This window comes from Notamacropus eugenii, chromosome 1 (genome assembly GCF_028372415.1).
Source record: "Notamacropus eugenii isolate mMacEug1 chromosome 1, mMacEug1.pri_v2, whole genome shotgun sequence".
Classification (NCBI taxonomy): domain Eukaryota; kingdom Metazoa; phylum Chordata; class Mammalia; order Diprotodontia; family Macropodidae; genus Notamacropus; species Notamacropus eugenii.
The window spans coordinates 38,592,524-38,610,235 of NC_092872.1; the positions used below are offsets into that span (position 1 = coordinate 38,592,524).

General features: G+C 37.3%; 1 protein-coding gene across 1 annotated transcript in view; it reads right to left on the reverse strand.

The window, feature by feature from the left end:
• The window catches only part of LOC140496785 (uncharacterized), a 125,340-nt gene that overhangs the window by 73,072 nt on the left and 34,556 nt on the right, over positions 1 to 17,712 (reverse strand). The gene's annotated exons all lie outside the window — the stretch shown is intronic.

A 17,712-nucleotide genomic window follows, 5' to 3' on the forward strand; every position in this document is an offset into this window, starting at 1 on the left:
AAAACCTGAACATAATAACTATGGAAACAGTATAAGACAATTGTCTAGAATTACACAATGCAGAAATCAGAGCACCAGTTAAAAGAATTCATAAATCACCTAAAACAATGAATGGAATAGGATATTCACAAAAGCAAAAAACTAAAGCTGCAACTCCAGATGATATGCCCTGCAAACCTGAATGTAATCATCAATGAAAAAAGATGGACATTCAACAAAAGAAGCATTTTAGGCATTCTTGACTCCCTTCCCTCTGCAAAAAAAAAAAATGTGAGTAGGCGATAAATAAGTACAATTACCAAAGACAGAATAGATAATGAAATACATTACCCTATGTTTAAGGTTATTTAGTTAAGTGAAAGAGAAAGAGTGAAGTAAGAGTTAAAAAAACTACAATGACATATCAAGAGATAAATAAGAAACTGACTAGAAGATTAAGATATCAGCAGAATTTAAAGAAAGAGAAGGTGTAGCATGGACTAAATTCCACAACCACAACCCTTACAAGTGAACCAAGGTATTTTATAAGACAAAAGAAAAGAGTAGAAGGGCACATTAATGGGAAGAGAGAAGGTGGAAGACATAGATGAATTGGCCATATACCCTTATCAAGTCCATGAGTGAAAAGAGAAGGAATAATGATTCCTATATTCTTTCAGAAAGAAGAGGGGCTATAGGAGAATAGAAAAGATAGCAGAGTAGAGGGCTTGAAACTGCGATTATGAAAAAGATGTGGTTCCAAACAACAGAGAAGGGGATCCCACTGAAGGCTACTCCCAGAGAGGAAGAAGTTTATGTTGAGAAGGGATTACTTTCCTTGCAGCAGCTGCAGCTCATTCCTGCCCATCCCCAGCCCATCCCCCATTGTCTCTGGCAGCCCTTCCAAAGAAGGTACAGATACCATCAAAATCAAACAGGTCAGGAATTTGTTTTAATTGTAGAAAAACTGACCACTGAAGGAAAGACTATAAAATGGGCACTGGGGCAGATGCTGAAGAGAAAACAAGAGAAAGAGCCCCAAAAAGCATTGAGAGAGGCTCCCTGGAATCCCTATCACTCAGCATGACTAGACTCCAGGGAGGGCTGGCAGGAGGAGTAGCAAAAACAATGCCCGTTATCCCCATGACTCCTGTTGGACATGTTTCCTTGTCCATACAAGGGCAAGAGGTGTCTGCTTAATTGACACTGGTGCCACAGTCTCAGTTTTAAACCCCAATGACTTCCCCACTCCCCTCCTCTGGAGTGAAGAGTATCTCAGTTGTGAGGATTGCTATTAAGACCATTGATTGTCACCCATATCTCAGAACCACTCTCCCTTTTCACTGGAGAGATCAGTGTTTTAATCCTTTTGTCCTGGTCCCTAAGGCCACTAGTTCATTTGACCCTTGTGTTCTTTATCCCTGACACTTTCCTTAACCCCTTTTAACCAGCAGGCTCTCAACCAAATTCCCTCTAGCTTGTGGGCTTCAGATGGTATTGACATAGGATCAGTTATCAGTGCCCCATCTATTATTGTGCAGATAGCTCTCCCATTTGATTTATTGGCCTCTGGGAAAGGAGAGAATGTAGTTGGTGTAAGCACACTCAATCGTGCCACCTATTTACTTGAGATAGAAAGTAAGAATAAGACTTTGGCCTATGACTGTGGGATGCTATGAAAACTTCAGGGTTTCCTCACCTACTCAGAACAGCCCATTAAAATTCAGAAACAGGTTTCCCATCTTTTAGGCTCTTTACTGCTTCTCCAAGCTGTAGCAGTAATTAAAATTCCAGGGTACAGTCGAGAAATACCCATGGAAATGACTTGGTTGACCAAGCAGCAAAACCATAACTTTAATTCCTCAAACACCTGAGGAAGTGGCTCCTATAGTACAAGCCCCTATGGGACTTTCACTTTGCCCCATAAGTATAGCCTCAGTATATCCATCTTACACTGAAGGCCTGCCTAAGACTCTTAGCCCTACTAGAGAAGAGACAGCCACTGCCCAGAAAAAAATGCTTTTCAAAAAGCAGAAAGAACTTCAAAAGGAGGGATGTGAACTTGCTAAGACTATAGGATGATGGGTCAGGAGGTTTTGCAGGACTGCTGTCACCACCTATGTGTCTCACCTGCCCCAAACACAAAGCATCCAAATCTTTGAAGCCTGCTCCTGGGCAGTTTCCTCTCCCAGATGTGCCCTTTGAAAATGGCAGATCAACTTAAATCAATTGTCACCTGCTCTTAGTTACAGATATGTTTTGGCTATGGTCTGTATGTTTCCCCAGTAGGTAGAAGTGTTCCCTTACTGTACTCCACAGCCTCTGGCTTAGCAGAAATCCTCTTAGAACTCTGATAGACTTATCTCTGTTTAGCAAAGCAATGACCTAAGACAACTCCAAATGAATCATGATGGAAAAGGCTATCCACATCCAAAAAGAGAACTATGGAGTCTGAATGCAGATTGAAGCTTACTATTTGCTCCATATCTTTTGTTTGTTCCTTCTTTCTCATGGTTTCTCCCATTGGTTCTAATTCTTCTTTAGAACATGACTAATATGAAATGTTTAATATGAATGTAAATGTAGAGCCTGTACCAGACTGCATGCTGTCTTAGGGTGTGGGAAGGGAGAGGTGGGAAGAAAATTTGGAACTCAAAGTCTTATGGAAGTGAATGGTGAAAATGAAAAATAAATAAATATTAGAAAAAGTAAAAGAAAAAAATCATTCCATTATGGAAGGTTCCTAAAGAGATACTAATGATAGAGATACCCATTTCACAAGAGTTTCATTAGCTAAACTATTTCATCCTGGCCAATTACTCAGCACCTCCATTGTGCCTATTATCACCCCCCCAGTCATCAGGAATGGTTGAAAGAGTTAATGGGATACTTAAAATCTCCTTTATTAAATTCTCTGAGGAACTAGGTATCCCCTAACCCAAAGCCCTTCCTTTAGCCCTGCTAAGCCTTAGATCTAGACCATTTGGTTCCCACAAGTTCAGTCCCTATGAGATAGTAACAGGATGCCCAATGCCACTGTTCTATGCGTGGGAAGCATAATAGCCAAATGTTCCCTCCTACAGCACTGTATTGGGTTGGCTCAGAGACTTACCAACTTGTTTCACAGTCCCATTCTTTAGAAACTCCAACTGAAACTCAGCCCCTGATCCAACCTAGTGACTGGGTCTACTGGAAACTTCATCTCTAAAAACACTCCTTGGTAGAAAGTCCTCTTTGAAGTCCTGCTCACTACTCCCACTGCAACCAAACTCCAAGGAGTGGAGATCCACCTGTCACATCTCAAAAGGGCAGTACCGCCCACTTGTGTTTCAGAACCCACAGGTGACCTGACCCTGAAAATTAAATACAGTCCAAAGCAGCTGACATTCGAGGCTGACAGCTGTTCCCAAAATCCCTAGGATAAGAAAAAGACAACAGCTGACGAGGACCACCAACCCAAGAAACCAGACGTGGGCTGAGGTTTAGAGTCACTCCCTCTACAAACTAAGCCTATTTTACTCCTTGCTACTGTTTCCTCAATTTCTTAATGTTCATGAAGTAGCCATATTTTTCTTTCATTTTTATGTTGCACTTTTCTCCTTAAGTTGTGATCAATGAAAATTTTGCTATTTAAGGTAATAATTCCTTGGACTGTAATTTGTTTTCAGTTTTGATTTCAGGAATAGTTGTCTGAATTGTCACAAAGTCAATGATAGAAAATGACAACTTAGATAGTCTGACAACTACTAAGGTGTGTGTCTGTGCCTGGGAAAGGTTGTGAGGACAACTTAGGACACAGTCTAGGTAGGCGCTTCCTGACTTTATTTCCCCATTGTGTTATTTCCTTTCTGGAAAAGGAAAATTTCCACTTTGTTCTTATTCCTTGCTTTAACATTCTGTAAATACATTATTAGCTGTCAGATATGATTCATGTTTGGCATCCAAAAAAGGAAGTTTTTCCCTTATTATATAAAACTATGTCCCTCTTTTTCCTTTAATAAGAAATTTCTATAATCAAGTAAAATCATCTTTCAAATGAATGTTCCTCATTGGCCTTCAAGGGTCATTCTGACCTTCTTGGACAAAGGGAGGGAATGAGAAGGAATTATGATTTTCATATTAATCAATACGTGTAATGAATATACTAATAATTTTGCTTTCTCAAGAGCTGCCTCTCTGGCTCTGGAGTCAGGGGTCAATGAAGCTTAAGCTGATTAATCAAAACTCTGACAACACTCATAATCACTGGACCTTAAGTAAAATGAATCAAAGATTATAGAACCTGTTCCAATCACAGAACTCTGGTTTTGTTCTCTTGGGAGTCACACCCCCAAAAGACTTGATTGCAGAATTGTTGTGTTGTGGGATTTGTGGGTTTCTTGTGGAAAACCACTAAATAATTGTTTGTAATCTACCTTCCCCTCTCCTTACTCACTTGTAATTTAAATATATAACCTGTGCTTTTACTTCAGCTAAGAGAACATTTCTCACTCTGAAACTGAGTAATTAAACTACTTGATTCCTGGGCCTCCCATCTCTAGGCCTGCGTTGTGCATTTTTGTGCATCTAAGCTTTCTCAAGTTAGAGAGTGGCTCAGTGAAAATCCTGTTAACAATGTCTACAATGGGAGATGGAGACCTCATGATGAATTTAATTGGAGAAGAGTTGATACATTGAGAGACCACTTTCTCTGAAAGAATATTGCGCCTCCATGGACATCTTTCACTAGGAGAAGGGATTTACAAACCAGCAAGGGGAGCTGACATTCAACAAGGGGAAGAAGGACTATGTGTCCAGAAATCATCTGGTACAGTCAATGGGAAGAAGAATGATAATGGGGAGAGCAGGGAGTAGAATGGTAGAATTGTATTACACAATTTAGTCATTTCTACCATGTGACATTTTTATACACAGTAATTCCCACACATATGGATACTTCTGAGGGCAAGGAACAACAGAAGAAGAAATGATGGAGCAAGCTCTACAAAGACAGTAACATAGAAACCCATTAGAAGAAGGAGTATCTGGGACTTTAGAAACTTTAACTACATCAAGAATACAAATAGATTAAAGAAAGAATAAATAAGGATATAGACAATGAATTGGGGGAAAAATTTCAGAGTTGACAAGAAGGGGTAAAGATTAAGATAAAAAGAAAAAAATTTTTCTTAGAAAAAAGTACAAAAAGAAAACTAACAAACAATAAGTTGGGAGAGGGGGAGAAATAATTGTTAACTAACCATCTGACTTAAAGAGAAAAAAAGGAGAAAAGGAAGAAAGGAAGAAAGAAAGAAAGAAAGAAAGAAAGAAAGAAAGAAAGAAAGAAAGAAAGAAAGAAAGAAAGAAAGAAAGAAAGAAAGAAAGAAAGAAAGGGGAAAAAAAAGAAATCAATCATTTAAGTATAAGGGATGGACTTGATCTCAATCAATCAGATTATAGACTAAGTGAGAAAAGCCCTTGAACAACTGTAATGAAATTGTGCAGAAAGCATGTTCAGTCTAGCTGAGAAAACCTGTTCATACCCTAGAGATTATCTATAAATATCAAAGACCTAAGAAACTGAAGTAAGCATGAGAGAGGACACAGCTTTCAGGGAAAACCTCTGAGGAGGAACTGCTTGGAAAGAGGAGAGAGGGTGTGGAGAGAGGGGGAAGAATACCTTGTTACTTTATTTTCAGGCTCATCTTAGGTTCCTTCCCCTCCTCACTTGACCAGAGGAAGACCTGAAAGATTTTTGAAAGATTCTTCATCCTTTCATAAGAATCTTTGCAATATTCCCTAAAACAGCAATAGCTGGTGGCTATGCTTTCATTGGAAGGCCAGAACTGACTGAATGTGATGAAAGCAGACTCATGGTTCTGTAAAAAAGACAGAAAAGAAGTTGTACAATGACAGAAGTTGTGCTAAGAAGGGGAACTTCTAGAGCACCCCACAAAGGGAGAAAAGGACTTCCAGCAACCTGGTATGATGAGTTACCACTTTGCCTAATATGCCCATTTGCCACACAGATGAAGGAAAACACAAATCTAACTCTCACAACTTTAAATGTGAATGCATGAAACCAATAAAACAAAAGTAGAAGAATTAATAAGTGTATCACAGACATTGGGGAGAACAGGATGTTTTGCATCAACTGTTCCTAACTTGTGTTGGTCCTTTGTTGCCAAAGAAGATCACGCCATCAGAGAAATGATGACATGACTTGCACTTGACTTTGTTTTGAGTGAGAGAGGGCTCACCAGCCTCGCTTCTCCTCCAGAGCCATCTGAATCCAGTGACCAGATATTCATCAGGATGACTCCTCTGGACTCTCCTAGCTTTAGTGTGATTATCAATAGTAACTGTTGCTGTTTCCTTCCCAGCCTGATTGATGTCTTTCTTTTTCTTGGACTCATTAAAAGGGCCATGCCCTGGCTCCTTCTTAAACAGGCCTATTCAATGAATGGTCATTGCCTCACCCTTTACCTAAAGGCCCAAGGTCCCAGTGCATCCTGGGTCATCTCCAGTCATCCTGGCCCTCCCCAGTTTCCCTCAGAAACAACTTTAAATCAAACCTCTAAAAGAATTCTAGAGTGACAGAATCCACAAAAAGATAATATAAATTGTAAGCCCAAGATAACTTAGAAGGACTTCAAGAAAGGTCTCTCTCACTTGGGTAAAAGGGGAGTGCAGACCAGCACAGGTGTTGTCTGGGCAAGCCAGTGGGAGGCTCTTAGCCACTCCACAGATCAGCAACCAAGGCCCTGCAATTCAGCAGACCAGTGGCGCAACAGGCCATCTGTGAGGCCTCCAGGCTCAGTATAGCAGGCAAACTGCCAGCCCCAGAACCCAGGGCAAGACATGACTAGGAAAGACCACCACAGCCACAGTGGGCAAGCCTCCAGTCCCAGAGGCCTAGATGTAGAAAGCCAGTCACCAGGCCTCTGGCTTCATCACAAGAAACCTGGGACAGTGCCGCCTGCACCCCAGAAGCAGAGCTCAACTTTTTAAAAATGAGTCAAAAACAACAACAACAGAGTCCTGACCATAGAAAGCTACTATGGCAACAGGGAATATCAAAACACAAACTCAGAAGAAGACAACAATGTCAAAATGCCTACGTGTGAAGCCTCAAAAGGAAATACAAATTGCTTTCAGGTCCAAAAAGTCCTCTTGGAGGAGCTCAAAAAAGGATTTTAAAAATCAAGGAAGAGAGGTAAAAGAAAACTTGGGAAAAGAAATGAGAGCTATGCAATAGAATTATGAAAAAAAGAGTCAACAGCTTGGAAAAGGAAGCAAAAAAAATTACTGAAGAAAAGAACTCCTTAAAAAATAGAATTGACCAAATGGGGAAAAAATATCCACTCAAGCAAATAACACCTTTAAAAGTAAAATTCTGCAAATGGGAAAAAGAGGTACAAAAACTAACTGCAGGAAATAATGACTTAAAAATTATAATTGGGCGAGTGAAAACTAATGACTCTATGAAACATCAAGAATCAGTCCAACACAATCAAAAGTATGAAAAAATAAAAGAAAATGTAAAATACCTCATTGGAAAAACAACTGACCTGGAAAACATATCCAAGAGAAAAAATCAAAGAATTATTGGGCTACCTGAAAGTAATGATCAAAAAAAAGAGCCTGGACAGCATCTTTCAAGAAATTATCAAGGAAAACTATCCTGATATCCTAGAACCAGAGGGTAAAAGGGTCATTGAAAGAAGAATCCACTGATCACCTCCTGAAAGACAGCCCAAAATGAAAACTCCAAGGAATATTGTAGCCAAATTCCAGAACTATAAGGTCAAGGAAAAAATACTGCAAGCAGCCAGAAAGCAATACATCAAATATCAAGGAGCCACAGTTAGGATTACATAGGACTTAGAAGTTTCTACATTAAAGGATCAGAGGACTTGGAATATGATAGACCTGAAGGCAAAAGAGCTTGGATTACAACCAAGAATCAACTAACCAGCAAAATTTAGCATAATTTTCCAAGGGAAAAGATGGACATCCAATAGCTGAACAGAAAATTTGATCTTCAAACATAAGACTCAAAAGAGGCATAAAAAGGTTAACAGGAAAGAAAAACAACAACATGGTATTCAATAAGATTAAATTGTTTATATACCTGCATGGGAAGATGATAATTGTAACTCTTAAGAAAAGTATCTCTATTAGGACAGTTAGAAGGGGTACATATAGAGGGTATGGATATAAGCTGGGTTTAAGTGGGCTTTGATGATGACATAGAAAAAGTAAAGCAGTGAAAAAAAAGCCTTGTACTGGGAAAAGAGGAAAGAAGGGGGTAAAATTGGTTAAATTATATCATATGCAGAGACATGAAAGACATTACAGTAGAGGGAAAGAGGGGATGGGTTGAGCATTGTTTGAACCTTACTCTCATCAAATTAGGCTTAAAGAAGGAATAACATACGCAGTCAGTTGGATAGAAAAATCTGTCTTACGCTATAGGAACATAGGGAGGAAAAGGGGGGTAAATGGGGAGACTAATAGAAAGGAGTGCACAAGTAGGAGGGGAAAAAGAAAAGGGGAGCTGATAGAAGAGAGGGTAGTTGGGGAGTTGGTGGTCAGAAGCAAAAACACAGGGGAGAAGGGACAGGGTGAAAGGAGAGAGAAAAGTATAAAAAGGGGGGAAACAGAATGGAGAGAAATACACAGTTAGTGAACATATGAATGAAATGTGTGTGTGAATGTGTGAAATTCATAATTGTGAATGTGAATGAGAAGAGCTCTTCCATAAAACTAAAGCAAATAGCAGAGTGGATTATAAAACAGAATCCTACAATATATTGTTTACAAGAAATACATTTGAAGCAGAGAGATACACACAGAGTAAGGGTAAAATGTTGGAGCAGAATATATTAAGCTTTAGCCAGAGCAAAAAAAAAAAAAAAGAGTAGCAATTCTGACCTCAAACAAAGCAAAAGTAAAAATAGATCTAATTAAAAGAGATAAGGAAGGAAATTACATCTTATTAAAAGGTATCATAGACAATGAAGTAATATCAATTCTAAATATATATGCACCAAGTGATATAGCATCCAAATTCTTAAAGGAGAGGATAAGTGAGTTACAGGAAGAAATAGATAGCAAAACTATACTAGTGGAGGACCTCAACCTTCCCCTCTCAGAACTAGGTAAATCTAACCACAAAATAAGTAAGAAAGAAGTTGAGGTGAACAGAATTTTAGAAAAATTAGATATGATAGACTTATGGAGAAAACTGAATGGGGATAGAAAGAAATACATCTCTTTCTTGGTGATATATGACACCTACGCAAAAATTGACTGTGTATGAGGGCATTAAATTAAAAAAGTTTTGCACAAAACAAAATCAATGCAACCAAGATAAAAAAGAAAGCAAAAATCTGCCAGTGTTTCTGATAAAGATCTCATTTCTCAAATATATAGAAAAAATATATAGAGAACTGAGTCAAATTTATAAAAATGCAAATCATTCCCTAATTGATAAGTGGTCAAAGGATATGGACAATAAAGAAAAAATGTTCTAAATAACTATTGATTAGAGAAATGCAAATTGATACAACTCTGAGATACCACTGGACATCTGTCAGATTGGTTAATACGACAGAAAAGAAAAATGATAAATGTTGGAAAGGTGGGAAAAATTGGATACTAATGTATTGTTGGTGGAGTTGTGAACTGATCCAACCATTCTAGAGAGCAATTTGGAACTATGGCCAAAAGGCAATCAAACTATGCATCCAGCAATACCACTACTAGGTCTGTATCCCAAAGAAATCGTTAAAAGGGCGAGAATTTACATGTACAAAAATATTTATAGCAGCTCTTTTTGTGGTGACAAAGAATTGGAAATTGAGGTGATGTCCATCAATTTGGGAAAGGCTGAACAAGTTGTGGTATATGAATGTAATGGAATTCTCTCATGCTATAAGAAATGATGAGCAGGTAAATTTCAGAAAAACCTGGAAAGATTTACATGAACTGATACCGAGTGAAGTGAGCAGAACCAGGAGAACATTGAACACAGCAATAGCAACACTGTTGACAGCAACAACATAGTGATGATCCACTATGATAGACTTAGATCTTCTCAGTAATACAATGATCCAAGACAATTCCAAAAGACTCATGATGGGACATGCTGTCCACATCCAGAGAAATAACTATGGAGTCTGAATACAGATTGAAGCATAATATTTCACTTTTGTTGTTTTTTGGGGGCTTTTCCCTTTTTGTTCTGCTTCTTTCTTTCACAATGTAACTAATGTAGAAATATGTTAACATGATTGCACATGTATAACCTATTGTCAGATTGCTTGCCATCTTGGGAGAGAGAGAGAAAAAATATGGAACTCAAAATCTTATTTTAGAAAATGAATGTTGAAAACTATCTTTACATGTAATTGGAAAAATAAAATCCTAATTACAAAAAAAAAGATTAGTAAAGACAAAAATGAAGAGGAAAGGCTTCTAATTCTCATAACTTTAAATGTGAATGAACTAAACAATCCAGTAAAACAAAACATGACAGAATGGTTAAAAAGCAAAGTATCATAATCTATTACTTACCAGCAACACAACTAAAAAAGCAATGTATACATAGAGTTATGAAAAGCTAAAATAAAATTTTCTGTGCATCAAATGAATCCAAAAAAAGCAGAAGTTGAAATTATGCTATCAAATAATACAAACATAATACTATCAACAAAGATAAACAAAGAAACTACATTATGCTTAAAGAGGCAGCTAATATGTACAGTGGTAGTGGATAGAGTTTTGGGACTGGAGCAGGAGGATGTGAGTTCAAATGTGTCCTTAGACTCTACCTCTAACCATTTTGGAAAGAAATTGGTTATTACACAAAAAAAGTGACTAAAATGTCTGTACCCCTTGATCCAGAAATTCTATTACAAAACCCATGCAGGATATTGATAAAAAGTATGTATGCCAAAATATTTATAAAGGCACTTTTTTTTGATAGCAAGAAACTGGAAACAAGTAAATACCTATGAGTTGATGAATGTTTAAATAAATTATGGTACATGAATGGAATAGAACATTACTGTGTTTTAGTATCATGAATTATGAAATTATGATGAATACAGAAAACGATGGAAGTGGACTATTGATAGTGTTATATAGCTTTGTCTTTTTTCTGTCTGCAACCTGTTTGGTGGGACTTTTCATATTTATATCATTTATCCACTTAGAATTTATTGAGATATGCACCATAAGATACTTTTCTAAACTCATTTTGGCATGAATTGCTATTTAATTTTTGATAATTTTTAATAATCGGCTCATTGCATTTTTATAATATGATCAGAATGATTAATTTTTTATTGATTGCTGTAGTCTCTTTGCAATAATCTATGTACGGTTTTTGTATCAATGTTATGTTGATCTGTAGCTCACTTCACTGCTCTACCCTTTCCTGGTTTGACTATCAGAACCAAGATTTTCTTAAGAAAGAAACTTGTTTCTCTATTTCTGAAAATAATTCATGTGATACAGGTTTTACTTGTTCTTCAAATATTTGACAGAATTCTCTTATAAATCCTTGTGGACCTGAAGTTTATTTTTCCTTAGGAGTTCATTTATGATTTGTTTAATTTCTCTCTCTGGAGTTCACGTCTTTAGGGTTTTTTTATTATTTCTTAGTTATTTTATTTTATATGTGTACAGATATCAATCGATTTTGTTGAAATTTTTATTTTCTTGGCATGTAACTGCGAATAATAGTTTCTGATGAATTTATTTTCTCTCCATTCTCTCCATTGTGATTTCTTCCTTATGATTTTTATTACTGTAAGTTGGCTTTCCTCTGATTTTTAAAAATGAACTTCACTAATGATTTACTGATTATGTATTTCTTTTTTAAAAGAGGTACTTTTGCCTATTGAATTTTGAAAAATTCTCAATACTGATTCTTTTCTCTTTAATTAAAAATTTATCTTCTTTTGGGTTTATGTTGAGATAATTAGTTGCTAGTTTTCTACTTTTTAAAACTGCACATTCAATTCATTCATGCTTATCTTTTTTTAAAAAAATGTGTTATGGGATATTAATTTAATTTGACTCCACGGACCATTTTAGATACATCATACAAATTCTTGTGTGTTATACCACTATTATTCTTGTCTTAAAAAACAAAGTATCTCAAAAGTATTAATGTAGTATATAATATATTGGGTATATATGTATACAAAGATATATTCCATGTGCATACATGTATACTAAATAACCTATATTGTTCTTTAGTCCCCATTTAGGAGACAAACTATTAATATTTCTTTTACTAACCACTAGTTTTCACTGCATTATGATCTGTCAATTTATGTAAACGTATTGGTTATTCAGTTAATAAACATTTATCAAGTCCTTACAATGTGTCATACACTGTGCTAAGCACTGGGGGTGCAAAGAAAAACAAAAATAGTCCCTGGTTTCTGGGAGTTCACATGCTAATGAAGGAGATATATATAAATCACGAGGTACATAAAAGATAAATAAAGAATAGATGGGAGGGGGCAGAGCCAAGATGGTGAAGTAGAAAGACACACATACACAGGGTCTCCCCCCACAGCCCATAAAACACCTGTAGAGAGTGACTCTAAACAAATTTTGGAGCAGCAGAAGTGGAGAACAAAAGAATGGAGGAGATTTCCAGCCCAGGGTGACCTGAAAGACCCACGGGAAATGTGGGTAGCACTGGACATGGAGCAGAGCATGGAGCCCACTGCACGGCTTGTGATCAGCCCTTGGGGGCAGAATCTCCAGTCCTGAACCCCAGTCCCAGCAGCAGGTTCAAAGATCCCTCAACCCACAGGTGCCAAAGGTCAGTGACAGAGTTTTTCCAGTTGGCCAGGAAGGGAGAAGGGCCTTCCCATAGCTCTGGCAGCAGGTAGATGCCTCAGAGGCTACATTGCAGGCACAGCAGCTGCATACATTTTTGGAGCATAAAAACCCTGGGGGCATTGAAGAGCTGATTTCTGCCTCCCCGCCCTGTGTGGAGGCCCTGGGCTAGCTGGTCTTTGTCTCACACTGAATGGCAGCCCTGCCCATCCAGCTTATCTGAAAATCAGCCCCCACTGCTGACTTGGGAACTGGAGGCCAGGTGGCTGTGGAGAGGTATCCGCTAAAATTCTGGGCACAAAAATCCCTCTCTGCATCCAGACCAGTATACACTTGATTGTGCCACCTTGGAGGAACTGAGATCTCACAGATTCCCAGAGTATACCCTACTCTTGACAAAGGACCCAAAAGTCAAGTAACTAGTTGGGAAAAATGCTCAAAAAAAGGGGAAAAAAAATAAGACTATAGAAGGTTACTTTCTTGGTGAAGAGATATCTTCTCCCATTCTTTCAGATGAGGAAGAACAATGCTTACCATCAGGGAAAGACATAAAAGTCAAGGCTTCTATATCCCAAACATCCAAAATAAATATTCAATGGGCTCAGGCCATGGAAGAGCTCAAAAAGGATTTTGAAAATCAAGTAAGAGAGGTGAAGGAAAAATTGGGAAGAGAAATGAGAGAGATGCAAGAAAAGCATGAAAAACAAGTCAACAACTTGCTAAAGGAGAACCAAAAAAATGCTGAAGATAATAACAGCTTTAAAAATAGGCTAACTCAATTGGCAAAAGAGGTTCAAAGAGCCAATGAGGAGAACAATGCTTTAAAAAGTAGAATTAGTCAAATGGAAAAGAAAGTTCAAAAGCTCACTGAAGAAAATAGTTCTTTAAAAATTAGAATGGAACAGATGGAGGCTAATGACTTTATGAGAAACCAAGAAATCACAAAACAAAACCAAAAGAATGAAAAAATGGAAGATAATGTGAAATATCTCATTGGAAAAACAACTGACCTGGAAAATAGATACAGGAGAGACAATTTAAAAATTATGGGACTACCTGAAAGCCTTGATCAAAAAAAGAGCCTAGACATCATCTGTCATGAAATTATCAAGGAAAACTGCCCTGAGATTCTAGAAGCAGGGGGCAAAATAAATATTGAAAGAATCCACTGATCACCTCCTGAAAGAGATCCTAAAAGAGAAACTCCTAGAAACATTGTGGCCAAATTCCAGAGTTCCCTGGTCAAGGAGAAAATATTGCAAGCAGCTAGAAAGAAACAATTTAAGTATTGTGGAAATACAATCAGGCTAACACAAGATCTAGTGGCTTCTACATTAAGGGATTGAAGGGTGTGGAATATGATATTCCAGAAGTCAAAGGAACTAGGACTAAAACCAAGAATCACCTACCCAGCAAAACTGAGTATAATACTTCAGGGGAAAAAATGGTCTTTCAATGAAATTGGGGTCTTTCAATGAAATTGGGGACTTTCAAGCATTCTTGATGAAAAGACCAGAGCTGAAAAGAAAATTTGACTTTCAAACACAGGAATGAAGAGAAGCATGAAAAAGTAAACAGCAAAGAGAAGTCATAAGGGACTTACTAAAGTTGAACTGTTTACATTCCTACATGGAAAGACAATATTTGTAACTCTTGAAACTTTTCTCAGTATCTGGGTAGTTGGTGGGATTACACACACACACACACACACACACACACACACACACACACACACACACACACACACACACACACACACACACATAGAGACAGAGACCACAGGGTGAATTGAATAGGATGGGATCATATCTTTAAAAAATGAAATCAAGCTGTGAGAGAGAAATATATTGGGAGGAGAAAGGGAGAAACGGAATGGGGCAAATTATCTCTCATAAAAGAGGCAAGTAAAAGGCTTTTCAGTGGAGGGAAAAAGGAGGGAGGTGAGAGAAAAAAACATGAAGCTTACTCTCATCACATTTAACTAAAAGAAAGAATAAAATGCACACTCATTTTGGTATGAAAACCTGTCTTACAATACAGGATAGTGGGGGAGAAGGGGATAAGCAGGGTGGCGGGGATAATGGAAGGGAGGGCAGTGGGAGGAGGGAGCAATTTGAAGTCAACACTCTTGGGGAGGGACAGGGTCCAAAGAGAGAACAGAAGCAATGGGGGGCAGGATAGGATGGAGGGAAATATAGTCTTACACAACACGACTACTACGGAAGTCATTTGCAAAACTACACAGATATGGCCTATATTGAATTGCTTGCCTTCCCAAAGGGCGTGGGTGGGTGGGGAGGGAGGGAGGGATGAAGAGAAGCTGGAACTCAAAGTTTTAGGACCAACTGTTGAGTATTGCTCTTGCAACTAGGAAATAAGAAATACAGGTAATGGGGTACAGAAATTTATCTTGCCCTTCAGGACAAAAGAGAAGATAGGGACAAGGGAAGGGAGGGATGTTAGAAGGGAGGACAGATTGGTGATAGGGGTAATTAGAATGCTCGGTGTTTTGGGGTGGGGGGAGGGGAGAAATGGGGAGAAAATTTGGAACCCAAAATTTTGTGGAAATGAATGTTTGAAAACAAATTTAAAAATTTAAATAAAAAAAATAAACAATTAAAAAAAAAAAGCATAGATGGAAAATAATCTTAGAGATAAATGCTCCAGCAGTTGAGGAGACCAGAAAAGGCCTCCTTAAGAAGGCAGGATTTGAACTGAATGTTGAAGTAAGCCAGACAACCTAATAGGCTGAAGTGAGGAGGGGCAGAGCATTTCAAAGATGGGGGACAGTCAGCACAAAGGTACAGAGATAGAGATGGAGTGTTGTGTTCAAAGAGCTACAAAGTCACATAACATAGCTGCATCATAGAGTTTGTAGAAGGGAATAAAGTGTAAAGAAGACTGAAAATGTAGGAAGGAGCCAAGTTGTTTGTCATTTTTTGCCATTCTGTACTGATTTCTGACATTTTTCTGCCCTAGAGCCCATTTCTTGTAAAGGTATCATCCATGCCTTAAAAAAGTATACTAAGGTTACCATTCAGTTCTCTCCAAAAAGTCATCAAAGCCAGTTTTTTCCCCCAATATTCCATTCAAGACCTTGTTGTCTACTTTTTTCAATACAACTATGTTCCAAAAGAGGAACATGAAAGTCCCTATCACATTTTCAAGTTCTTTTTCTACTTCAGCTATCCCTTTCTTTACCGTCTTTCTTTATTGGGTCTGTGACTTAGTTATTACATAATTTAAAATTTATCTTGCTTCATTGACTGAAGGACTTTAAACATAATGTAGTTTCCCTAGTGTCTCTTTTGAAAGTATCTATTTTTTAGCCTTATCTAAAGTCATGATTACAATGCCCATGTTTCTTAAGTGAGCTGAAACACAACAAATTTTATTTTGACCCACGTCTTCAAATATGTATATATATTCCCTATATTTTAGATGTTTCCTGTAGACGATATATTTTTGGATTGAATTTTCTAATGCATTCTGTAATTCTCTTGCTGGGCTGTAAGGTTCATGGCTTTAAGTTAAGTGGGAAAGTTTCATGTTCTTTCCCAATACTCACAATAATCATATCAATACTAGCATTGCTTCTGGAACAGCAGCACTGTTCAGCCTATTCCCCACCTCCCAGCAAAGCTACAGCTGAGGGAAGGAACTCATGCACATATGATCTTCCCTGCAACAGCCAAAGCAGTCACAGCTACTACTGAAAAAGAAAGTTCTCACCATCATATTCTTATCACTGACAGTGGTTCAACATCAGAAATTTTTGTGATTTTATTAATGGAAATTACAATACCATTTCCATCTACTTCCAGCTGAAACCACTTATATGTGTTATTTTCTCCTACTACAGTATAATTCTTTGAAAGCAGGAATTGTCTTCCATTTCTACTTGTATACTCAATGAGTAGCAGGGTGTTTTGCACATAGGAAGCATACATAGTAAAAATGATTTTTTATTCATCCATTCGTTCATTCTGAAAAGGTTGCATCAATTGATTATCCAATGGATCAATTAAATACCCTTGTGACTTCCAGACCAAAAGTTCCCTTCCTGGAAAAACTCCCTTATCTCCATGAATTTTCTTCCATAAGTAAGTTACTTGAGGGCAAGGATAGTCTCTCTTTTGTATTTATGTTTCCAGAGCTTAACACAGTACCTGAAGTACAGTTAACCAGTTAATTGAAGTATCAAGTTAATTTGTTCATAATATGATTTAGGATCTCCTGGTCTTTCCCTGCTTCTTTGTTGGTTTGTTTCCATTTATGATGACCCAATTCAATGTATAATATTTTCTTGTCCTTGTCTCTACCTTCCTCTTCAAGGTCATCTACTTTTTAATCTTAATCTTTAATCTTGTAATTCTTTTTCATAAATGGGAACTTCAAAGATACATTAGGCATTTTACCACCTCAAAGTTTGTAAAAAAATAAAATAAAATAAACATATTCAGAAGTCATTTTTTTTTTAACCTTATTTGCTTTGTTAAATATCTGTTTTGTAAGTTTATATGGCAGAAGTCCTACCCAGAGCTGGAGAAACAGGATGGGAAGGAATTATGTAATATTGTTGTGTGTTGTTTGCAAGAAGCTATAGATTTATTTACTATATTATAAACTTATTTTTTTCCTTGGGAAAAAATATAATTATTTTTAGGAAAAGGCAATTTTGGAATGAAGGTTAATTTTCCTTGCTTTTCTGGGCTCTTGTAAAAGATTGCACTTGCATTTTTAAACTTCCACAGTCTTGGTAGCTCGAAATACAATGATTTTAACATAGTACTACCTACATAATCCTTGTTTTTATGATTCTTTTAACTTTGTTTTTACTAAGTATAGCATAATTATCTTCATCTAAACAGTTGTAATTATTGTTTT